Source organism: Schistocerca americana, unplaced genomic scaffold (genome assembly GCF_021461395.2).
Source record: "Schistocerca americana isolate TAMUIC-IGC-003095 unplaced genomic scaffold, iqSchAmer2.1 HiC_scaffold_469, whole genome shotgun sequence".
NCBI lineage: Eukaryota > Metazoa > Arthropoda > Insecta > Orthoptera > Acrididae > Schistocerca > Schistocerca americana.
This window is the reverse complement of record NW_025726202.1, coordinates 7,069-28,481: the sequence shown is the minus strand read 5'-3', so window position 1 is coordinate 28,481 and position 21,413 is coordinate 7,069. Positions and strand designations below refer to the sequence as shown.

At 51.3% G+C, this 21,413-nt stretch overlaps 13 non-coding genes across 13 annotated transcripts; all 13 read right to left on the bottom strand.

The window, feature by feature from the left end:
* Nucleotides 1–1,033: 1,033 nt before the first annotated feature.
* Nucleotides 1,034–1,117, bottom strand: Trnal-uaa. Its single transcript has one exon. It is a non-coding gene; the product is annotated as a tRNA-Leu (tRNA).
* Nucleotides 1,118–2,688: 1,571 nt separating this feature from the next.
* On the bottom strand, nt 2,689–2,772 carry Trnal-uaa. The gene has a single exon. It is a non-coding gene; the product is annotated as a tRNA-Leu (tRNA).
* A 1,571-nt stretch (nt 2,773–4,343) lies between these two features.
* Trnal-uaa lies at nt 4,344–4,427 on the bottom strand. Its single transcript has one exon. It is a non-coding gene; the product is annotated as a tRNA-Leu (tRNA).
* Nucleotides 4,428–5,998: 1,571 nt separating this feature from the next.
* Nucleotides 5,999–6,082, bottom strand: Trnal-uaa. Its single transcript has one exon. It is a non-coding gene; the product is annotated as a tRNA-Leu (tRNA).
* Nucleotides 6,083–7,653: 1,571 nt separating this feature from the next.
* Trnal-uaa lies at nt 7,654–7,737 on the bottom strand. Its single transcript has one exon. It is a non-coding gene; the product is annotated as a tRNA-Leu (tRNA).
* Nucleotides 7,738–9,308: 1,571 nt separating this feature from the next.
* On the bottom strand, nt 9,309–9,392 carry Trnal-uaa. Its single transcript has one exon. It is a non-coding gene; the product is annotated as a tRNA-Leu (tRNA).
* A 1,571-nt stretch (nt 9,393–10,963) lies between these two features.
* On the bottom strand, nt 10,964–11,047 carry Trnal-uaa. The gene has a single exon. It is a non-coding gene; the product is annotated as a tRNA-Leu (tRNA).
* A 1,571-nt stretch (nt 11,048–12,618) lies between these two features.
* On the bottom strand, nt 12,619–12,702 carry Trnal-uaa. Its single transcript has one exon. It is a non-coding gene; the product is annotated as a tRNA-Leu (tRNA).
* Nucleotides 12,703–14,273: 1,571 nt separating this feature from the next.
* Trnal-uaa lies at nt 14,274–14,357 on the bottom strand. The gene has a single exon. It is a non-coding gene; the product is annotated as a tRNA-Leu (tRNA).
* A 1,571-nt stretch (nt 14,358–15,928) lies between these two features.
* Trnal-uaa lies at nt 15,929–16,012 on the bottom strand. The gene has a single exon. It is a non-coding gene; the product is annotated as a tRNA-Leu (tRNA).
* Nucleotides 16,013–17,583: 1,571 nt separating this feature from the next.
* Nucleotides 17,584–17,667, bottom strand: Trnal-uaa. Its single transcript has one exon. It is a non-coding gene; the product is annotated as a tRNA-Leu (tRNA).
* Nucleotides 17,668–19,238: 1,571 nt separating this feature from the next.
* Trnal-uaa lies at nt 19,239–19,322 on the bottom strand. The gene has a single exon. It is a non-coding gene; the product is annotated as a tRNA-Leu (tRNA).
* A 1,571-nt stretch (nt 19,323–20,893) lies between these two features.
* Nucleotides 20,894–20,977, bottom strand: Trnal-uaa. Its single transcript has one exon. It is a non-coding gene; the product is annotated as a tRNA-Leu (tRNA).
* Between the last annotated feature and the right edge of the window lie 436 nt (nt 20,978–21,413).

Here is a 21,413-nt window from a genome sequence, read left to right as displayed (position 1 = left end):
TTACGGTATGTCGCCCTAGCAGCACCAGGAAATCGGGTTCAGTGGTGCTCGCGTCGCACTCGGCGTTGAGCGCCTGCAGCGCTATCGCCTTCGGCCTCTGGCGCCAGGAGGGAAGGCGACACATCACGGCGCAAGCAGCGCGTAGCAGAAGGCGGTGGTGGTGTGTCGGTCAGCATGGTTGCTTCCCAAGTAGCTGCTCCGGGTTCGAAGCCCGGACATCGCACGGAAGTTGTCTCCTTTACTCAGGAGAGTGTTTTCAACGGTACGAATGGTTTCCCTTCTCCCCTCGTAGGCTAGTGCGGATTACGATTCACAGCATCGTGTGTCCCCATGTGTCGACTTGTCTCGACTTTGCTCGGCTGACGCGAAAGCTGACGCTTGCAAATGGGCGTATATGCAGAGGACAGGCGCTAGAAACGACTGGGAGAGGCCACATCAACAAACACACAACGGACCCTTTCATTTGACTGTGGCCGCATGTTCGCGCCTTTGCGTACCGAGAGCAAGAGGGGGGTCAGCGTGCTGGACCGTACCATTACCGCACAGCAGCACCAAAAACGAAGGAAAAAGGCAAAACTGAAGAAACCAAGACACGCGGACTTCCTAGTTCGTCCCCAGCCGAGCACTAACCACGGCCAACGCTGCCTAATTTCGGTAATCGGACATGAACCCGTGTCGTTGGCACGGCATACAAGTTGGCGAGAATGTTGCCAGACGTGCGGACGTCTTAGTCCGTGTACAGATCACTTGGGATTTGCCTGACAGTCTCTCGCGTTGCCTTTTAGGGAAGGAAAATGGAATAGCCCTGAGCCACAACACAACGACCACGGAAACGTCCGTGAGAAGAGCTAAAACTCGGCACGAGAAAAATATGTTCCGCTATTTGTTTTCGGCCGCTCGAGCTATCGGACGTGCGACGCCTGCACTGCTGTCACTGTCGTCTCTAGTAAAATCTCCACGGCGTGTTTGTGCGTAATGTACTTGTTCTATCAGATGAAGGGAGTATGTTAGTTTCAGAATGTTTAAAATGCATTGTCAGATGTGGGGTTCGAACCCACGCTCCCTTACGGGAACCAGAGCTTAAATCTGGCGCCTTAGACCGCTCGGCCAATCTGACGTGCGAGACAAGCGCTCCAGTGACTTCCATCTCTAGCAAGATCTCAGGAGCCTCACTCCGAAACCTCTTTCTTTTTTCGGTAGAATGGAATTATGTGAGTTTAATAATATGTAAGACGCAATGTCAGATGTGGCGTACTAAACGCACCCTCGCTTTCGGGAACCAATGTGGCGCATTGGACCGCTTTCTTCCGTCGCTTCCAGTTTGAACTGTAACTAGCAAAACTGTATTTAGTAATAGGAACATTTTCACATTGATGCAAAGAAAACTAGATATTAACGAACGGCGAATAAGACCGTTTCCTAGCAACAGCCACGCTTTGCATTACGCACTCGTGGGAAGCCAATGAAATACTTCATGTGAGGCTCTAACTGTCGGCTTTCACTTTACAATACTTAGGCTCTGCCCCGGTGGTACCGACGCATGCATACTGAAACGCCTTTGGATCGTCAGTGAGTACTTCATATTAGAAATTTGGTGTTCGCCCTGATGCGCATTAAAGGGCCAATTTATCAGAGAAAGTCAGTTCTGCGCCTAGTTACGGTATGTCGCCCTAGCAGCACCAGGAAATCGGGTTCAGTGGTGCTCGCGTCGCACTCGGCGTTGAGCGCCTGCAGCGCTATCGCCTTCGGCCTCTGGCGCCAGGAGGGAAGGCGACACATCACGGCGCAAGCAGCGCGTAGCAGAAGGCGGTGGTGGTGTGTCGGTCAGCATGGTTGCTTCCCAAGTAGCTGCTCCGGGTTCGAAGCCCGGACATCGCACGGAAGTTGTCTCCTTTACTCAGGAGAGTGTTTTCAACGGTACGAATGGTTTCCCTTCTCCCCTCGTAGGCTAGTGCGGATTACGATTCACAGCATCGTGTGTCCCCATGTGTCGACTTGTCTCGACTTTGCTCGGCTGACGCGAAAGCTGACGCTTGCAAATGGGCGTATATGCAGAGGACAGGCGCTAGAAACGACTGGGAGAGGCCACATCAACAAACACACAACGGACCCTTTCATTTGACTGTGGCCGCATGTTCGCGCCTTTGCGTACCGAGAGCAAGAGGGGGGTCAGCGTGCTGGACCGTACCATTACCGCACAGCAGCACCAAAAACGAAGGAAAAAGGCAAAACTGAAGAAACCAAGACACGCGGACTTCCTAGTTCGTCCCCAGCCGAGCACTAACCACGGCCAACGCTGCCTAATTTCGGTAATCGGACATGAACCCGTGTCGTTGGCACGGCATACAAGTTGGCGAGAATGTTGCCAGACGTGCGGACGTCTTAGTCCGTGTACAGATCACTTGGGATTTGCCTGACAGTCTCTCGCGTTGCCTTTTAGGGAAGGAAAATGGAATAGCCCTGAGCCACAACACAACGACCACGGAAACGTCCGTGAGAAGAGCTAAAACTCGGCACGAGAAAAATATGTTCCGCTATTTGTTTTCGGCCGCTCGAGCTATCGGACGTGCGACGCCTGCACTGCTGTCACTGTCGTCTCTAGTAAAATCTCCACGGCGTGTTTGTGCGTATTGTACTTGTTCTATCAGATGAAGGGAGTATGTTAGTTTCAGAATGTTTAAAATGCATTGTCAGATGTGGGGTTCGAACCCACGCTCCCTTACGGGAACCAGAGCTTAAATCTGGCGCCTTAGACCGCTCGGCCAATCTGACGTGCGAGACAAGCGCTCCAGTGACTTCCATCTCTAGCAAGATCTCAGGAGCCTCACTCCGAAACCTCTTTCTTTTTTCGGTAGAATGGAATTATGTGAGTTTAATAATATGTAAGACGCAATGTCAGATGTGGCGTACTAAACGCACCCTCGCTTTCGGGAACCAATGTGGCGCATTGGACCGCTTTCTTCCGTCGCTTCCAGTTTGAACTGTAACTAGCAAAACTGTATTTAGTAATAGGAACATTTTCACATTGATGCAAAGAAAACTAGATATTAACGAACGGCGAATAAGACCGTTTCCTAGCAACAGCCACGCTTTGCATTACGCACTCGTGGGAAGCCAATGAAATACTTCATGTGAGGCTCTAACTGTCGGCCTTCACTTTACAATACTTAGGCTCTGCCCCGGTGGTACCGACGCATGCATACTGAAACGCCTTTGGATCGTCAGTGAGTACTTCATATTAGAAATTTGGTGTTCGCCCTGATGCGCATTAAAGGGCCAATTTATCAGAGAAAGTCAGTTCTGCGCCTAGTTACGGTATGTCGCCCTAGCAGCACCAGGAAATCGGGTTCAGTGGTGCTCGCGTCGCACTCGGCGTTGAGCGCCTGCAGCGCTATCGCCTTCGGCCTCTGGCGCCAGGAGGGAAGGCGACACATCACGGCGCAAGCAGCGCGTAGCAGAAGGCGGTGGTGGTGTGTCGGTCAGCATGGTTGCTTCCCAAGTAGCTGCTCCGGGTTCGAAGCCCGGACATCGCACGGAAGTTGTCTCCTTTACTCAGGAGAGTGTTTTCAACGGTACGAATGGTTTCCCTTCTCCCCTCGTAGGCTAGTGCGGATTACGATTCACAGCATCGTGTGTCCCCATGTGTCGACTTGTCTCGACTTTGCTCGGCTGACGCGAAAGCTGACGCTTGCAAATGGGCGTATATGCAGAGGACAGGCGCTAGAAACGACTGGGAGAGGCCACATCAACAAACACACAACGGACCCTTTCATTTGACTGTGGCCGCATGTTCGCGCCTTTGCGTACCGAGAGCAAGAGGGGGGTCAGCGTGCTGGACCGTACCATTACCGCACAGCAGCACCAAAAACGAAGGAAAAAGGCAAAACTGAAGAAACCAAGACACGCGGACTTCCTAGTTCGTCCCCAGCCGAGCACTAACCACGGCCAACGCTGCCTAATTTCGGTAATCGGACATGAACCCGTGTCGTTGGCACGGCATACAAGTTGGCGAGAATGTTGCCAGACGTGCGGACGTCTTAGTCCGTGTACAGATCACTTGGGATTTGCCTGACAGTCTCTCGCGTTGCCTTTTAGGGAAGGAAAATGGAATAGCCCTGAGCCACAACACAACGACCACGGAAACGTCCGTGAGAAGAGCTAAAACTCGGCACGAGAAAAATATGTTCCGCTATTTGTTTTCTGCCGCTCGAGCTATCGGACGTGCGACGCCTGCACTGCTGTCACTGTCGTCTCTAGTAAAATCTCCACGGCGTGTTTGTGCGTAATGTACTTGTTCTATAAGATGAAGGGAGTATGTTAGTTTCAGAATGTTTAAAATGCATTGTCAGATGTGGGGTTCGAACCCACGCTCCCTTACGGGAACCAGAGCTTAAATCTGGCGCCTTAGACCGCTCGGCCAATCTGACGTGCGAGACAAGCGCTCCAGTGACTTCCATCTCTAGCAAGATCTCAGGAGCCTCACTCCGAAACCTCTTTCTTTTTTCGGTAGAATGGAATTATGTGAGTTTAATAATATGTAAGACGCAATGTCAGATGTGGCGTACTAAACGCACCCTCGCTTTCGGGAACCAATGTGGCGCATTGGACCGCTTTCTTCCGTCGCTTCCAGTTTGAACTGTAACTAGCAAAACTGTATTTAGTAATAGGAACATTTTCACATTGATGCAAAGAAAACTAGATATTAACGAACGGCGAATAAGACCGTTTCCTAGCAACAGCCACGCTTTGCATTACGCACTCGTGGGAAGCCAATGAAATACTTCATGTGAGGCTCTAACTGTCGGCCTTCACTTTACAATACTTAGGCTCTGCCCCGGTGGTACCGACGCATGCATACTGAAACGCCTTTGGATCGTCAGTGAGTACTTCATATTAGAAATTTGGTGTTCGCCCTGATGCGCATTAAAGGGCCAATTTATCAGAGAAAGTCAGTTCTGCGCCTAGTTACGGTATGTCGCCCTAGCAGCACCAGGAAATCGGGTTCAGTGGTGCTCGCGTCGCACTCGGCGTTGAGCGCCTGCAGCGCTATCGCCTTCGGCCTCTGGCGCCAGGAGGGAAGGCGACACATCACGGCGCAAGCAGCGCGTAGCAGAAGGCGGTGGTGGTGTGTCGGTCAGCATGGTTGCTTCCCAAGTAGCTGCTCCGGGTTCGAAGCCCGGACATCGCACGGAAGTTGTCTCCTTTACTCAGGAGAGTGTTTTCAACGGTACGAATGGTTTCCCTTCTCCCCTCGTAGGCTAGTGCGGATTACGATTCACAGCATCGTGTGTCCCCATGTGTCGACTTGTCTCGACTTTGCTCGGCTGACGCGAAAGCTGACGCTTGCAAATGGGCGTATATGCAGAGGACAGGCGCTAGAAACGACTGGGAGAGGCCACATCAACAAACACACAACGGACCCTTTCATTTGACTGTGGCCGCATGTTCGCGCCTTTGCGTACCGAGAGCAAGAGGGGGGTCAGCGTGCTGGACCGTACCATTACCGCACAGCAGCACCAAAAACGAAGGAAAAAGGCAAAACTGAAGAAACCAAGACACGCGGACTTCCTAGTTCGTCCCCAGCCGAGCACTAACCACGGCCAACGCTGCCTAATTTCGGTAATCGGACATGAACCCGTGTCGTTGGCACGGCATACAAGTTGGCGAGAATGTTGCCAGACGTGCGGACGTCTTAGTCCGTGTACAGATCACTTGGGATTTGCCTGACAGTCTCTCGCGTTGCCTTTTAGGGAAGGAAAATGGAATAGCCCTGAGCCACAACACAACGACCACGGAAACGTCCGTGAGAAGAGCTAAAACTCGGCACGAGAAAAATATGTTCCGCTATTTGTTTTCGGCCGCTCGAGCTATCGGACGTGCGACGCCTGCACTGCTGTCACTGTCGTCTCTAGTAAAATCTCCACGGCGTGTTTGTGCGTAATGTACTTGTTCTATAAGATGAAGGGAGTATGTTAGTTTCAGAATGTTTAAAATGCATTGTCAGATGTGGGGTTCGAACCCACGCTCCCTTACGGGAACCAGAGCTTAAATCTGGCGCCTTAGACCGCTCGGCCAATCTGACGTGCGAGACAAGCGCTCCAGTGACTTCCATCTCTAGCAAGATCTCAGGAGCCTCACTCCGAAACCTCTTTCTTTTTTCGGTAGAATGGAATTATGTGAGTTTAATAATATGTAAGACGCAATGTCAGATGTGGCGTACTAAACGCACCCTCGCTTTCGGGAACCAATGTGGCGCATTGGACCGCTTTCTTCCGTCGCTTCCAGTTTGAACTGTAACTAGCAAAACTGTATTTAGTAATAGGAACATTTTCACATTGATGCAAAGAAAACTAGATATTAACGAACGGCGAATAAGACCGTTTCCTAGCAACAGCCACGCTTTGCATTACGCACTCGTGGGAAGCCAATGAAATACTTCATGTGAGGCTCTAACTGTCGGCCTTCACTTTACAATACTTAGGCTCTGCCCCGGTGGTACCGACGCATGCATACTGAAACGCCTTTGGATCGTCAGTGAGTACTTCATATTAGAAATTTGGTGTTCGCCCTGATGCGCATTAAAGGGCCAATTTATCAGAGAAAGTCAGTTCTGCGCCTAGTTACGGTATGTCGCCCTAGCAGCACCAGGAAATCGGGTTCAGTGGTGCTCGCGTCGCACTCGGCGTTGAGCGCCTGCAGCGCTATCGCCTTCGGCCTCTGGCGCCAGGAGGGAAGGCGACACATCACGGCGCAAGCAGCGCGTAGCAGAAGGCGGTGGTGGTGTGTCGGTCAGCATGGTTGCTTCCCAAGTAGCTGCTCCGGGTTCGAAGCCCGGACATCGCACGGAAGTTGTCTCCTTTACTCAGGAGAGTGTTTTCAACGGTACGAATGGTTTCCCTTCTCCCCTCGTAGGCTAGTGCGGATTACGATTCACAGCATCGTGTGTCCCCATGTGTCGACTTGTCTCGACTTTGCTCGGCTGACGCGAAAGCTGACGCTTGCAAATGGGCGTATATGCAGAGGACAGGCGCTAGAAACGACTGGGAGAGGCCACATCAACAAACACACAACGGACCCTTTCATTTGACTGTGGCCGCATGTTCGCGCCTTTGCGTACCGAGAGCAAGAGGGGGGTCAGCGTGCTGGACCGTACCATTACCGCACAGCAGCACCAAAAACGAAGGAAAAAGGCAAAACTGAAGAAACCAAGACACGCGGACTTCCTAGTTCGTCCCCAGCCGAGCACTAACCACGGCCAACGCTGCCTAATTTCGGTAATCGGACATGAACCCGTGTCGTTGGCACGGCATACAAGTTGGCGAGAATGTTGCCAGACGTGCGGACGTCTTAGTCCGTGTACAGATCACTTGGGATTTGCCTGACAGTCTCTCGCGTTGCCTTTTAGGGAAGGAAAATGGAATAGCCCTGAGCCACAACACAACGACCACGGAAACGTCCGTGAGAAGAGCTAAAACTCGGCACGAGAAAAATATGTTCCGCTATTTGTTTTCGGCCGCTCGAGCTATCGGACGTGCGACGCCTGCACTGCTGTCACTGTCGTCTCTAGTAAAATCTCCACGGCGTGTTTGTGCGTAATGTACTTGTTCTATAAGATGAAGGGAGTATGTTAGTTTCAGAATGTTTAAAATGCATTGTCAGATGTGGGGTTCGAACCCACGCTCCCTTACGGGAACCAGAGCTTAAATCTGGCGCCTTAGACCGCTCGGCCAATCTGACGTGCGAGACAAGCGCTCCAGTGACTTCCATCTCTAGCAAGATCTCAGGAGCCTCACTCCGAAACCTCTTTCTTTTTTCGGTAGAATGGAATTATGTGAGTTTAATAATATGTAAGACGCAATGTCAGATGTGGCGTACTAAACGCACCCTCGCTTTCGGGAACCAATGTGGCGCATTGGACCGCTTTCTTCCGTCGCTTCCAGTTTGAACTGTAACTAGCAAAACTGTATTTAGTAATAGGAACATTTTCACATTGATGCAAAGAAAACTAGATATTAACGAACGGCGAATAAGACCGTTTCCTAGCAACAGCCACGCTTTGCATTACGCACTCGTGGGAAGCCAATGAAATACTTCATGTGAGGCTCTAACTGTCGGCCTTCACTTTACAATACTTAGGCTCTGCCCCGGTGGTACCGACGCATGCATACTGAAACGCCTTTGGATCGTCAGTGAGTACTTCATATTAGAAATTTGGTGTTCGCCCTGATGCGCATTAAAGGGCCAATTTATCAGAGAAAGTCAGTTCTGCGCCTAGTTACGGTATGTCGCCCTAGCAGCACCAGGAAATCGGGTTCAGTGGTGCTCGCGTCGCACTCGGCGTTGAGCGCCTGCAGCGCTATCGCCTTCGGCCTCTGGCGCCAGGAGGGAAGGCGACACATCACGGCGCAAGCAGCGCGTAGCAGAAGGCGGTGGTGGTGTGTCGGTCAGCATGGTTGCTTCCCAAGTAGCTGCTCCGGGTTCGAAGCCCGGACATCGCACGGAAGTTGTCTCCTTTACTCAGGAGAGTGTTTTCAACGGTACGAATGGTTTCCCTTCTCCCCTCGTAGGCTAGTGCGGATTACGATTCACAGCATCGTGTGTCCCCATGTGTCGACTTGTCTCGACTTTGCTCGGCTGACGCGAAAGCTGACGCTTGCAAATGGGCGTATATGCAGAGGACAGGCGCTAGAAACGACTGGGAGAGGCCACATCAACAAACACACAACGGACCCTTTCATTTGACTGTGGCCGCATGTTCGCGCCTTTGCGTACCGAGAGCAAGAGGGGGGTCAGCGTGCTGGACCGTACCATTACCGCACAGCAGCACCAAAAACGAAGGAAAAAGGCAAAACTGAAGAAACCAAGACACGCGGACTTCCTAGTTCGTCCCCAGCCGAGCACTAACCACGGCCAACGCTGCCTAATTTCGGTAATCGGACATGAACCCGTGTCGTTGGCACGGCATACAAGTTGGCGAGAATGTTGCCAGACGTGCGGACGTCTTAGTCCGTGTACAGATCACTTGGGATTTGCCTGACAGTCTCTCGCGTTGCCTTTTAGGGAAGGAAAATGGAATAGCCCTGAGCCACAACACAACGACCACGGAAACGTCCGTGAGAAGAGCTAAAACTCGGCACGAGAAAAATATGTTCCGCTATTTGTTTTCGGCCGCTCGAGCTATCGGACGTGCGACGCCTGCACTGCTGTCACTGTCGTCTCTAGTAAAATCTCCACGGCGTGTTTGTGCGTAATGTACTTGTTCTATAAGATGAAGGGAGTATGTTAGTTTCAGAATGTTTAAAATGCATTGTCAGATGTGGGGTTCGAACCCACGCTCCCTTACGGGAACCAGAGCTTAAATCTGGCGCCTTAGACCGCTCGGCCAATCTGACGTGCGAGACAAGCGCTCCAGTGACTTCCATCTCTAGCAAGATCTCAGGAGCCTCACTCCGAAACCTCTTTCTTTTTTCGGTAGAATGGAATTATGTGAGTTTAATAATATGTAAGACGCAATGTCAGATGTGGCGTACTAAACGCACCCTCGCTTTCGGGAACCAATGTGGCGCATTGGACCGCTTTCTTCCGTCGCTTCCAGTTTGAACTGTAACTAGCAAAACTGTATTTAGTAATAGGAACATTTTCACATTGATGCAAAGAAAACTAGATATTAACGAACGGCGAATAAGACCGTTTCCTAGCAACAGCCACGCTTTGCATTACGCACTCGTGGGAAGCCAATGAAATACTTCATGTGAGGCTCTAACTGTCGGCCTTCACTTTACAATACTTAGGCTCTGCCCCGGTGGTACCGACGCATGCATACTGAAACGCCTTTGGATCGTCAGTGAGTACTTCATATTAGAAATTTGGTGTTCGCCCTGATGCGCATTAAAGGGCCAATTTATCAGAGAAAGTCAGTTCTGCGCCTAGTTACGGTATGTCGCCCTAGCAGCACCAGGAAATCGGGTTCAGTGGTGCTCGCGTCGCACTCGGCGTTGAGCGCCTGCAGCGCTATCGCCTTCGGCCTCTGGCGCCAGGAGGGAAGGCGACACATCACGGCGCAAGCAGCGCGTAGCAGAAGGCGGTGGTGGTGTGTCGGTCAGCATGGTTGCTTCCCAAGTAGCTGCTCCGGGTTCGAAGCCCGGACATCGCACGGAAGTTGTCTCCTTTACTCAGGAGAGTGTTTTCAACGGTACGAATGGTTTCCCTTCTCCCCTCGTAGGCTAGTGCGGATTACGATTCACAGCATCGTGTGTCCCCATGTGTCGACTTGTCTCGACTTTGCTCGGCTGACGCGAAAGCTGACGCTTGCAAATGGGCGTATATGCAGAGGACAGGCGCTAGAAACGACTGGGAGAGGCCACATCAACAAACACACAACGGACCCTTTCATTTGACTGTGGCCGCATGTTCGCGCCTTTGCGTACCGAGAGCAAGAGGGGGGTCAGCGTGCTGGACCGTACCATTACCGCACAGCAGCACCAAAAACGAAGGAAAAAGGCAAAACTGAAGAAACCAAGACACGCGGACTTCCTAGTTCGTCCCCAGCCGAGCACTAACCACGGCCAACGCTGCCTAATTTCGGTAATCGGACATGAACCCGTGTCGTTGGCACGGCATACAAGTTGGCGAGAATGTTGCCAGACGTGCGGACGTCTTAGTCCGTGTACAGATCACTTGGGATTTGCCTGACAGTCTCTCGCGTTGCCTTTTAGGGAAGGAAAATGGAATAGCCCTGAGCCACAACACAACGACCACGGAAACGTCCGTGAGAAGAGCTAAAACTCGGCACGAGAAAAATATGTTCCGCTATTTGTTTTCGGCCGCTCGAGCTATCGGACGTGCGACGCCTGCACTGCTGTCACTGTCGTCTCTAGTAAAATCTCCACGGCGTGTTTGTGCGTAATGTACTTGTTCTATAAGATGAAGGGAGTATGTTAGTTTCAGAATGTTTAAAATGCATTGTCAGATGTGGGGTTCGAACCCACGCTCCCTTACGGGAACCAGAGCTTAAATCTGGCGCCTTAGACCGCTCGGCCAATCTGACGTGCGAGACAAGCGCTCCAGTGACTTCCATCTCTAGCAAGATCTCAGGAGCCTCACTCCGAAACCTCTTTCTTTTTTCGGTAGAATGGAATTATGTGAGTTTAATAATATGTAAGACGCAATGTCAGATGTGGCGTACTAAACGCACCCTCGCTTTCGGGAACCAATGTGGCGCATTGGACCGCTTTCTTCCGTCGCTTCCAGTTTGAACTGTAACTAGCAAAACTGTATTTAGTAATAGGAACATTTTCACATTGATGCAAAGAAAACTAGATATTAACGAACGGCGAATAAGACCGTTTCCTAGCAACAGCCACGCTTTGCATTACGCACTCGTGGGAAGCCAATGAAATACTTCATGTGAGGCTCTAACTGTCGGCTTTCACTTTACAATACTTAGGCTCTGCCCCGGTGGTACCGACGCATGCATACTGAAACGCCTTTGGATCGTCAGTGAGTACTTCATATTAGAAATTTCGTGTTCGCCCTGATGCGCATTAAAGGGCCAATTTATCAGAGAAAGTCAGTTCTGCGCCTAGTTACGGTATGTCGCCCTAGCAGCACCAGGAAATCGGGTTCAGTGGTGCTCGCGTCGCACTCGGCGTTGAGCGCCTGCAGCGCTATCGCCTTCGGCCTCTGGCGCCAGGAGGGAAGGCGACACATCACGGCGCAAGCAGCGCGTAGCAGAAGGCGGTGGTGGTGTGTCGGTCAGCATGGTTGCTTCCCAAGTAGCTGCTCCGGGTTCGAAGCCCGGACATCGCACGGAAGTTGTCTCCTTTACTCAGGAGAGTGTTTTCAACGGTACGAATGGTTTCCCTTCTCCCCTCGTAGGCTAGTGCGGATTACGATTCACAGCATCGTGTGTCCCCATGTGTCGACTTGTCTCGACTTTGCTCGGCTGACGCGAAAGCTGACGCTTGCAAATGGGCGTATATGCAGAGGACAGGCGCTAGAAACGACTGGGAGAGGCCACATCAACAAACACACAACGGACCCTTTCATTTGACTGTGGCCGCATGTTCGCGCCTTTGCGTACCGAGAGCAAGAGGGGGGTCAGCGTGCTGGACCGTACCATTACCGCACAGCAGCACCAAAAACGAAGGAAAAAGGCAAAACTGAAGAAACCAAGACACGCGGACTTCCTAGTTCGTCCCCAGCCGAGCACTAACCACGGCCAACGCTGCCTAATTTCGGTAATCGGACATGAACCCGTGTCGTTGGCACGGCATACAAGTTGGCGAGAATGTTGCCAGACGTGCGGACGTCTTAGTCCGTGTACAGATCACTTGGGATTTGCCTGACAGTCTCTCGCGTTGCCTTTTAGGGAAGGAAAATGGAATAGCCCTGAGCCACAACACAACGACCACGGAAACGTCCGTGAGAAGAGCTAAAACTCGGCACGAGAAAAATATGTTCCGCTATTTGTTTTCGGCCGCTCGAGCTATCGGACGTGCGACGCCTGCACTGCTGTCACTGTCGTCTCTAGTAAAATCTCCACGGCGTGTTTGTGCGTAATGTACTTGTTCTATAAGATGAAGGGAGTATGTTAGTTTCAGAATGTTTAAAATGCATTGTCAGATGTGGGGTTCGAACCCACGCTCCCTTACGTTAACCAGAGCTTAAATCTGGCGCCTTAGACCGCTCGGCCAATCTGACGTGCGAGACAAGCGCTCCAGTGACTTCCATCTCTAGCAAGATCTCAGGAGCCTCACTCCGAAACCTCTTTCTTTTTTCGGTAGAATGGAATTATGTGAGTTTAATAATATGTAAGACGCAATGTCAGATGTGGCGTACTAAACGCACCCTCGCTTTCGGGAACCAATGTGGCGCATTGGACCGCTTTCTTCCGTCGCTTCCAGTTTGAACTGTAACTAGCAAAACTGTATTTAGTAATAGGAACATTTTCACATTGATGCAAAGAAAACTAGATATTAACGAACGGCGAATAAGACCGTTTCCTAGCAACAGCCACGCTTTGCATTACGCACTCGTGGGAAGCCAATGAAATACTTCATGTGAGGCTCTAACTGTCGGCTTTCACTTTACAATACTTAGGCTCTGCCCCGGTGGTACCGACGCATGCATACTGAAACGCCTTTGGATCGTCAGTGAGTACTTCATATTAGAAATTTCGTGTTCGCCCTGATGCGCATTAAAGGGCCAATTTATCAGAGAAAGTCAGTTCTGCGCCTAGTTACGGTATGTCGCCCTAGCAGCACCAGGAAATCGGGTTCAGTGGTGCTCGCGTCGCACTCGGCGTTGAGCGCCTGCAGCGCTATCGCCTTCGGCCTCTGGCGCCAGGAGGGAAGGCGACACATCACGGCGCAAGCAGCGCGTAGCAGAAGGCGGTGGTGGTGTGTCGGTCAGCATGGTTGCTTCCCAAGTAGCTGCTCCGGGTTCGAAGCCCGGACATCGCACGGAAGTTGTCTCCTTTACTCAGGAGAGTGTTTTCAACGGTACGAATGGTTTCCCTTCTCCCCTCGTAGGCTAGTGCGGATTACGATTCACAGCATCGTGTGTCCCCATGTGTCGACTTGTCTCGACTTTGCTCGGCTGACGCGAAAGCTGACGCTTGCAAATGGGCGTATATGCAGAGGACAGGCGCTAGAAACGACTGGGAGAGGCCACATCAACAAACACACAACGGACCCTTTCATTTGACTGTGGCCGCATGTTCGCGCCTTTGCGTACCGAGAGCAAGAGGGGGGTCAGCGTGCTGGACCGTACCATTACCGCACAGCAGCACCAAAAACGAAGGAAAAAGGCAAAACTGAAGAAACCAAGACACGCGGACTTCCTAGTTCGTCCCCAGCCGAGCACTAACCACGGCCAACGCTGCCTAATTTCGGTAATCGGACATGAACCCGTGTCGTTGGCACGGCATACAAGTTGGCGAGAATGTTGCCAGACGTGCGGACGTCTTAGTCCGTGTACAGATCACTTGGGATTTGCCTGACAGTCTCTCGCGTTGCCTTTTAGGGAAGGAAAATGGAATAGCCCTGAGCCACAACACAACGACCACGGAAACGTCCGTGAGAAGAGCTAAAACTCGGCACGAGAAAAATATGTTCCGCTATTTGTTTTCGGCCGCTCGAGCTATCGGACGTGCGACGCCTGCACTGCTGTCACTGTCGTCTCTAGTAAAATCTCCACGGCGTGTTTGTGCGTAATGTACTTGTTCTATAAGATGAAGGGAGTATGTTAGTTTCAGAATGTTTAAAATGCATTGTCAGATGTGGGGTTCGAACCCACGCTCCCTTACGGGAACCAGAGCTTAAATCTGGCGCCTTAGACCGCTCGGCCAATCTGACGTGCGAGACAAGCGCTCCAGTGACTTCCATCTCTAGCAAGATCTCAGGAGCCTCACTCCGAAACCTCTTTCTTTTTTCGGTAGAATGGAATTATGTGAGTTTAATAATATGTAAGACGCAATGTCAGATGTGGCGTACTAAACGCACCCTCGCTTTCGGGAACCAATGTGGCGCATTGGACCGCTTTCTTCCGTCGCTTCCAGTTTGAACTGTAACTAGCAAAACTGTATTTAGTAATAGGAACATTTTCACATTGATGCAAAGAAAACTAGATATTAACGAACGGCGAATAAGACCGTTTCCTAGCAACAGCCACGCTTTGCATTACGCACTCGTGGGAAGCCAATGAAATACTTCATGTGAGGCTCTAACTGTCGGCTTTCACTTTACAATACTTAGGCTCTGCCCCGGTGGTACCGACGCATGCATACTGAAACGCCTTTGGATCGTCAGTGAGTACTTCATATTAGAAATTTCGTGTTCGCCCTGATGCGCATTAAAGGGCCAATTTATCAGAGAAAGTCAGTTCTGCGCCTAGTTACGGTATGTCGCCCTAGCAGCACCAGGAAATCGGGTTCAGTGGTGCTCGCGTCGCACTCGGCGTTGAGCGCCTGCAGCGCTATCGCCTTCGGCCTCTGGCGCCAGGAGGGAAGGCGACACATCACGGCGCAAGCAGCGCGTAGCAGAAGGCGGTGGTGGTGTGTCGGTCAGCATGGTTGCTTCCCAAGTAGCTGCTCCGGGTTCGAAGCCCGGACATCGCACGGAAGTTGTCTCCTTTACTCAGGAGAGTGTTTTCAACGGTACGAATGGTTTCCCTTCTCCCCTCGTAGGCTAGTGCGGATTACGATTCACAGCATCGTGTGTCCCCATGTGTCGACTTGTCTCGACTTTGCTCGGCTGACGCGAAAGCTGACGCTTGCAAATGGGCGTATATGCAGAGGACAGGCGCTAGAAACGACTGGGAGAGGCCACATCAACAAACACACAACGGACCCTTTCATTTGACTGTGGCCGCATGTTCGCGCCTTTGCGTACCGAGAGCAAGAGGGGGGTCAGCGTGCTGGACCGTACCATTACCGCACAGCAGCACCAAAAACGAAGGAAAAAGGCAAAACTGAAGAAACCAAGACACGCGGACTTCCTAGTTCGTCCCCAGCCGAGCACTAACCACGGCCAACGCTGCCTAATTTCGGTAATCGGACATGAACCCGTGTCGTTGGCACGGCATACAAGTTGGCGAGAATGTTGCCAGACGTGCGGACGTCTTAGTCCGTGTACAGATCACTTGGGATTTGCCTGACAGTCTCTCGCGTTGCCTTTTAGGGAAGGAAAATGGAATAGCCCTGAGCCACAACACAACGACCACGGAAACGTCCGTGAGAAGAGCTAAAACTCGGCACGAGAAAAATATGTTCCGCTATTTGTTTTCGGCCGCTCGAGCTATCGGACGTGCGACGCCTGCACTGCTGTCACTGTCGTCTCTAGTAAAATCTCCACGGCGTGTTTGTGCGTAATGTACTTGTTCTATAAGATGAAGGGAGTATGTTAGTTTCAGAATGTTTAAAATGCATTGTCAGATGTGGGGTTCGAACCCACGCTCCCTTACGGGAACCAGAGCTTAAATCTGGCGCCTTAGACCGCTCGGCCAATCTGACGTGCGAGACAAGCGCTCCAGTGACTTCCATCTCTAGCAAGATCTCAGGAGCCTCACTCCGAAACCTCTTTCTTTTTTCGGTAGAATGGAATTATGTGAGTTTAATAATATGTAAGACGCAATGTCAGATGTGGCGTACTAAACGCACCCTCGCTTTCGGGAACCAATGTGGCGCATTGGACCGCTTTCTTCCGTCGCTTCCAGTTTGAACTGTAACTAGCAAAACTGTATTTAGTAATAGGAACATTTTCACATTGATGCAAAGAAAACTAGATATTAACGAACGGCGAATAAGACCGTTTCCTAGCAACAGCCACGCTTTGCATTACGCACTCGTGGGAAGCCAATGAAATACTTCATGTGAGGCTCTAACTGTCGGCTTTCACTTTACAATACTTAGGCTCTGCCCCGGTGGTACCGACGCATGCATACTGAAACGCCTTTGGATCGTCAGTGAGTACTTCATATTAGAAATTTCGTGTTCGCCCTGATGCGCATTAAAGGGCCAATTTATCAGAGAAAGTCAGTTCTGCGCCTAGTTACGGTATGTCGCCCTAGCAGCACCAGGAAATCGGGTTCAGTGGTGCTCGCGTCGCACTCGGCGTTGAGCGCCTGCAGCGCTATCGCCTTCGGCCTCTGGCGCCAGGAGGGAAGGCGACACATCACGGCGCAAGCAGCGCGTAGCAGAAGGCGGTGGTGGTGTGTCGGTCAGCATGGTTGCTTCCCAAGTAGCTGCTCCGGGTTCGAAGCCCGGACATCGCACGGAAGTTGTCTCCTTTACTCAGGAGAGTGTTTTCAACGGTACGAATGGTTTCCCTTCTCCCCTCGTAGGCTAGTGCGGATTACGATTCACAGCATCGTGTGTCCCCATGTGTCGACTTGTCTCGACTTTGCTCGGCTGACGCGAAAGCTGACGCTTGCAAATGGGCGTATATGCAGAGGACAGGCGCTAGAAACGACTGGGAGAGGCCACATCAACAAACACACAACGGACCCTTTCATTTGACTGTGGCCGCATGTTCGCGCCTTTGCGTACCGAGAGCAAGAGGGGGGTCAGCGTGCTGGACCGTACCATTACCGCACAGCAGCACCAAAAACGAAGGAAAAAGGCAAAACTGAAGAAACCAAGACACGCGGACTTCCTAGTTCGTCCCCAGCCGAGCACTAACCACGGCCAACGCTGCCTAATTTCGGTAATCGGACATGAACCCGTGTCGTTGGCACGGCATACAAGTTGGCGAGAATGTTGCCAGACGTGCGGACGTCTTAGTCCGTGTACAGATCACTTGGGATTTGCCTGACAGTCTCTCGCGTTGCCTTTTAGGGAAGGAAAATGGAATAGCCCTGAGCCACAACACAACGACCACGGAAACGTCCGTGAGAAGAGCTAAAACTCGGCACGAGAAAAATATGTTCCGCTATTTGTTTTCGGCCGCTCGAGCTATCGGACGTGCGACGCCTGCACTGCTGTCACTGTCGTCTCTAGTAAAATCTCCACGGCGTGTTTGTGCGTAATGTACTTGTTCTATAAGATGAAGGGAGTATGTTAGTTTCAGAATGTTTAAAATGCATTGTCAGATGTGGGGTTCGAACCCACGCTCCCTTACGGGAACCAGAGCTTAAATCTGGCGCCTTAGACCGCTCGGCCAATCTGACGTGCGAGACAAGCGCTCCAGTGACTTCCATCTCTAGCAAGATCTCAGGAGCCTCACTCCGAAACCTCTTTCTTTTTTCGGTAGAATGGAATTATGTGAGTTTAATAATATGTAAGACGCAATGTCAGATGTGGCGTACTAAACGCACCCTCGCTTTCGGGAACCAATGTGGCGCATTGGACCGCTTTCTTCCGTCGCTTCCAGTTTGAACTGTAACTAGCAAAACTGTATTTAGTAATAGGAACATTTTCACATTGATGCAAAGAAAACTAGATATTAACGAACGGCGAATAAGACCGTTTCCTAGCAACAGCCACGCTTTGCATTACGCACTCGTGGGAAGCCAATGAAATACTTCATGTGAGGCTCTAACTGTCGGCTTTCACTTTACAATACTTAGGCTCTGCCCCGGTGGTACCGACGCATGCATACTGAAACGCCTTTGGATCGTCAGTGAGTACTTCATATTAGAAATTTCGTGTTCGCCCTGATGCGCATTAAAGGGCCAATTTATCAGAGAAAGTCAGTTCTGCGCCTAGTTACGGTATGTCGCCCTAGCAGCACCAGGAAATCGGGTTCAGTGGTGCTCGCGTCGCACTCGGCGTTGAGCGCCTGCAGCGCTATCGCCTTCGGCCTCTGGCGCCAGGAGGGAAGGCGACACATCACGGCGCAAGCAGCGCGTAGCAGAAGGCGGTGGTGGTGTGTCGGTCAGCATGGTTGCTTCCCAAGTAGCTGCTCCGGGTTCGAAGCCCGGACATCGCACGGAAGTTGTCTCCTTTACTCAGGAGAGTGTTTTCAACGGTACGAATGGTTTCCCTTCTCCCCTCGTAGGCTAGTGCGGATTACGATTCACAGCATCGTGTGTCCCCATGTGTCGACTTGTCTCGACTTTGCTCGGCTGACGCGAAAGCTGACGCTTGCAAATGGGCGTATATGCAGAGGACAGGCGCTAGAAACGACTGGGAGAGGCCACATCAACAAACACACAACGGACCCTTTCATTTGACTGTGGCCGCATGTTCGCGCCTTTGCGTACCGAGAGCAAGAGGGGGGTCAGCGTGCTGGACCGTACCATTACCGCACAGCAGCACCAAAAACGAAGGAAAAAGGCAAAACTGAAGAAACCAAGACACGCGGACTTCCTAGTTCGTCCCCAGCCGAGCACTAACCACGGCCAACGCTGCCTAATTTCGGTAATCGGACATGAACCCGTGTCGTTGGCACGGCATACAAGTTGGCGAGAATGTTGCCAGACGTGCGGACGTCTTAGTCCGTGTACAGATCACTTGGGATTTGCCTGACAGTCTCTCGCGTTGCCTTTTAGGGAAGGAAAATGGAATAGCCCTGAGCCACAACACAACGACCACGGAAACGTCCGTGAGAAGAGCTAAAACTCGGCACGAGAAAAATATGTTCCGCTATTTGTTTTCGGCCGCTCGAGCTATCGGACGTGCGACGCCTGCACTGCTGTCACTGTCGTCTCTAGTAAAATCTCCACGGCGTGTTTGTGCGTAATGTACTTGTTCTATAAGATGAAGGGAGTATGTTAGTTTCAGAATGTTTAAAATGCATTGTCAGATGTGGGGTTCGAACCCACGCTCCCTTACGGGAACCAGAGCTTAAATCTGGCGCCTTAGACCGCTCGGCCAATCTGACGTGCGAGACAAGCGCTCCAGTGACTTCCATCTCTAGCAAGATCTCAGGAGCCTCACTCCGAAACCTCTTTCTTTTTTCGGTAGAATGGAATTATGTGAGTTTAATAATATGTAAGACGCAATGTCAGATGTGGCGTACTAAACGCACCCTCGCTTTCGGGAACCAATGTGGCGCATTGGACCGCTTTCTTCCGTCGCTTCCAGTTTGAACTGTAACTAGCAAAACTGTATTTAGTAATAGGAACATTTTCACATTGATGCAAAGAAAACTAGATATTAACGAACGGCGAATAAGACCGTTTCCTAGCAACAGCCACGCTTTGCATTACGCACTCGTGGGAAGCCAATGAAATACTTCATGTGAGGCTCTAACTGTCGGCTTTCACTTTACAATACTTAGGCTCTGCCCCGGTGGTACCGACGCATGCATACTGAAACGCCTTTGGATCGTCAGTGAGTACTTCATATTAGAAATTTCGTGTTCGCCCTGATGCGCATTAAAGGGCCAATTTATCAGAGAAAGTCAGTTCTGCGCCTAGTTACGGTATGTCGCCCTAGCAGCACCAGGAAATCGGGTTCAGTGGTGCTCGCGTCGCACTCGGCGTTGAGCGCCTGCAGCGCTATCGCCTTCGGCCTCTGGCGCCAGGAGGGAAGGCGACACATCACGGCGCAAGCAGCGCGTAGCAGAAGGCGGTGGTGGTGTGTCGGTCAGCATGGTTGCTTCCCAAGTAGCTGCTCCGGGTTCGAAGCCCGGACATCGCACGGAAGTTGTCTCCTTTACTCAGGAGAGTGTTTTCAACGGTACGAATGGTTTCCCTTCTCCCCTCGTAGGCTAGTGCGGATTACGATTCACAGCATCGTGTGTCCCCATGTGTCGACTTGTCTCGACTTTGCTCGGCTGACGCGAAAGCTGACGCTTGCAAATGGGCGTATATGCAGAGGACAGGCGCTAGAAACGACTGGGAGAGGCCACATCAACAAACACACAACGGACCCTTTCATTTGACTGTGGCCGCATGTTCGCGCCTTTGCGTACCGAGAGCAAGAGGGGGGTCAGCGTGCTGGACCGTACCATTACCGCACAGCAGCACCAAAAACGAAGGAAAAAGGCAAAACTGAAGAAACCAAGACACGCGGACTTCCTAGTTCGTCCCCAGCCGAGCACTAACCACGGCCAACGCTGCCTAATTTCGGTAATCGGACATGAACCCGTGTCGTTGGCACGGCATACAAGTTGGCGAGAATGTTGCCAGACGTGCGGACGTCTTAGTCCGTGTACAGATCACTTGGGATTTGCCTGACAGTCTCTCGCGTTGCCTTTTAGGGAAGGAAAATGGAATAGCCCTGAGCCACAACACAACGACCACGGAAACGTCCGTGAGAAGAGCTAAAACTCGGCACGAGAAAAATATGTTCCGCTATTTGTTTTCGGCCGCTCGAGCTATCGGACGTGCGACGCCTGCACTGCTGTCACTGTCGTCTCTAGTAAAATCTCCACGGCGTGTTTGTGCGTAATGTACTTGTTCTATAAGATGAAGGGAGTATGTTAGTTTCAGAATGTTTAAAATGCATTGTCAGATGTGGGGTTCGAACCCACGCTCCCTTACGGGAACCAGAGCTTAAATCTGGCGCCTTAGACCGCTCGGCCAATCTGACGTGCGAGACAAGCGCTCCAGTGACTTCCATCTCTAGCAAGATCTCAGGAGCCTCACTCCGAAACCTCTTTCTTTTTTCGGTAGAATGGAATTATGTGAGTTTAATAATATGTAAGACGCAATGTCAGATGTGGCGTACTAAACGCACCCTCGCTTTCGGGAACCAATGTGGCGCATTGGACCGCTTTCTTCCGTCGCTTCCAGTTTGAACTGTAACTAGCAAAACTGTATTTAGTAATAGGAACATTTTCACATTGATGCAAAGAAAACTAGATATTAACGAACGGCGAATAAGACCGTTTCCTAGCAACAGCCACGCTTTGCATTACGCACTCGTGGGAAGCCAATGAAATACTTCATGTGAGGCTCTAACTGTCGGCTTTCACTTTACAATACTTAGGCTCTGCCCCGGTGGTACCGACGCATGCATACTGAAA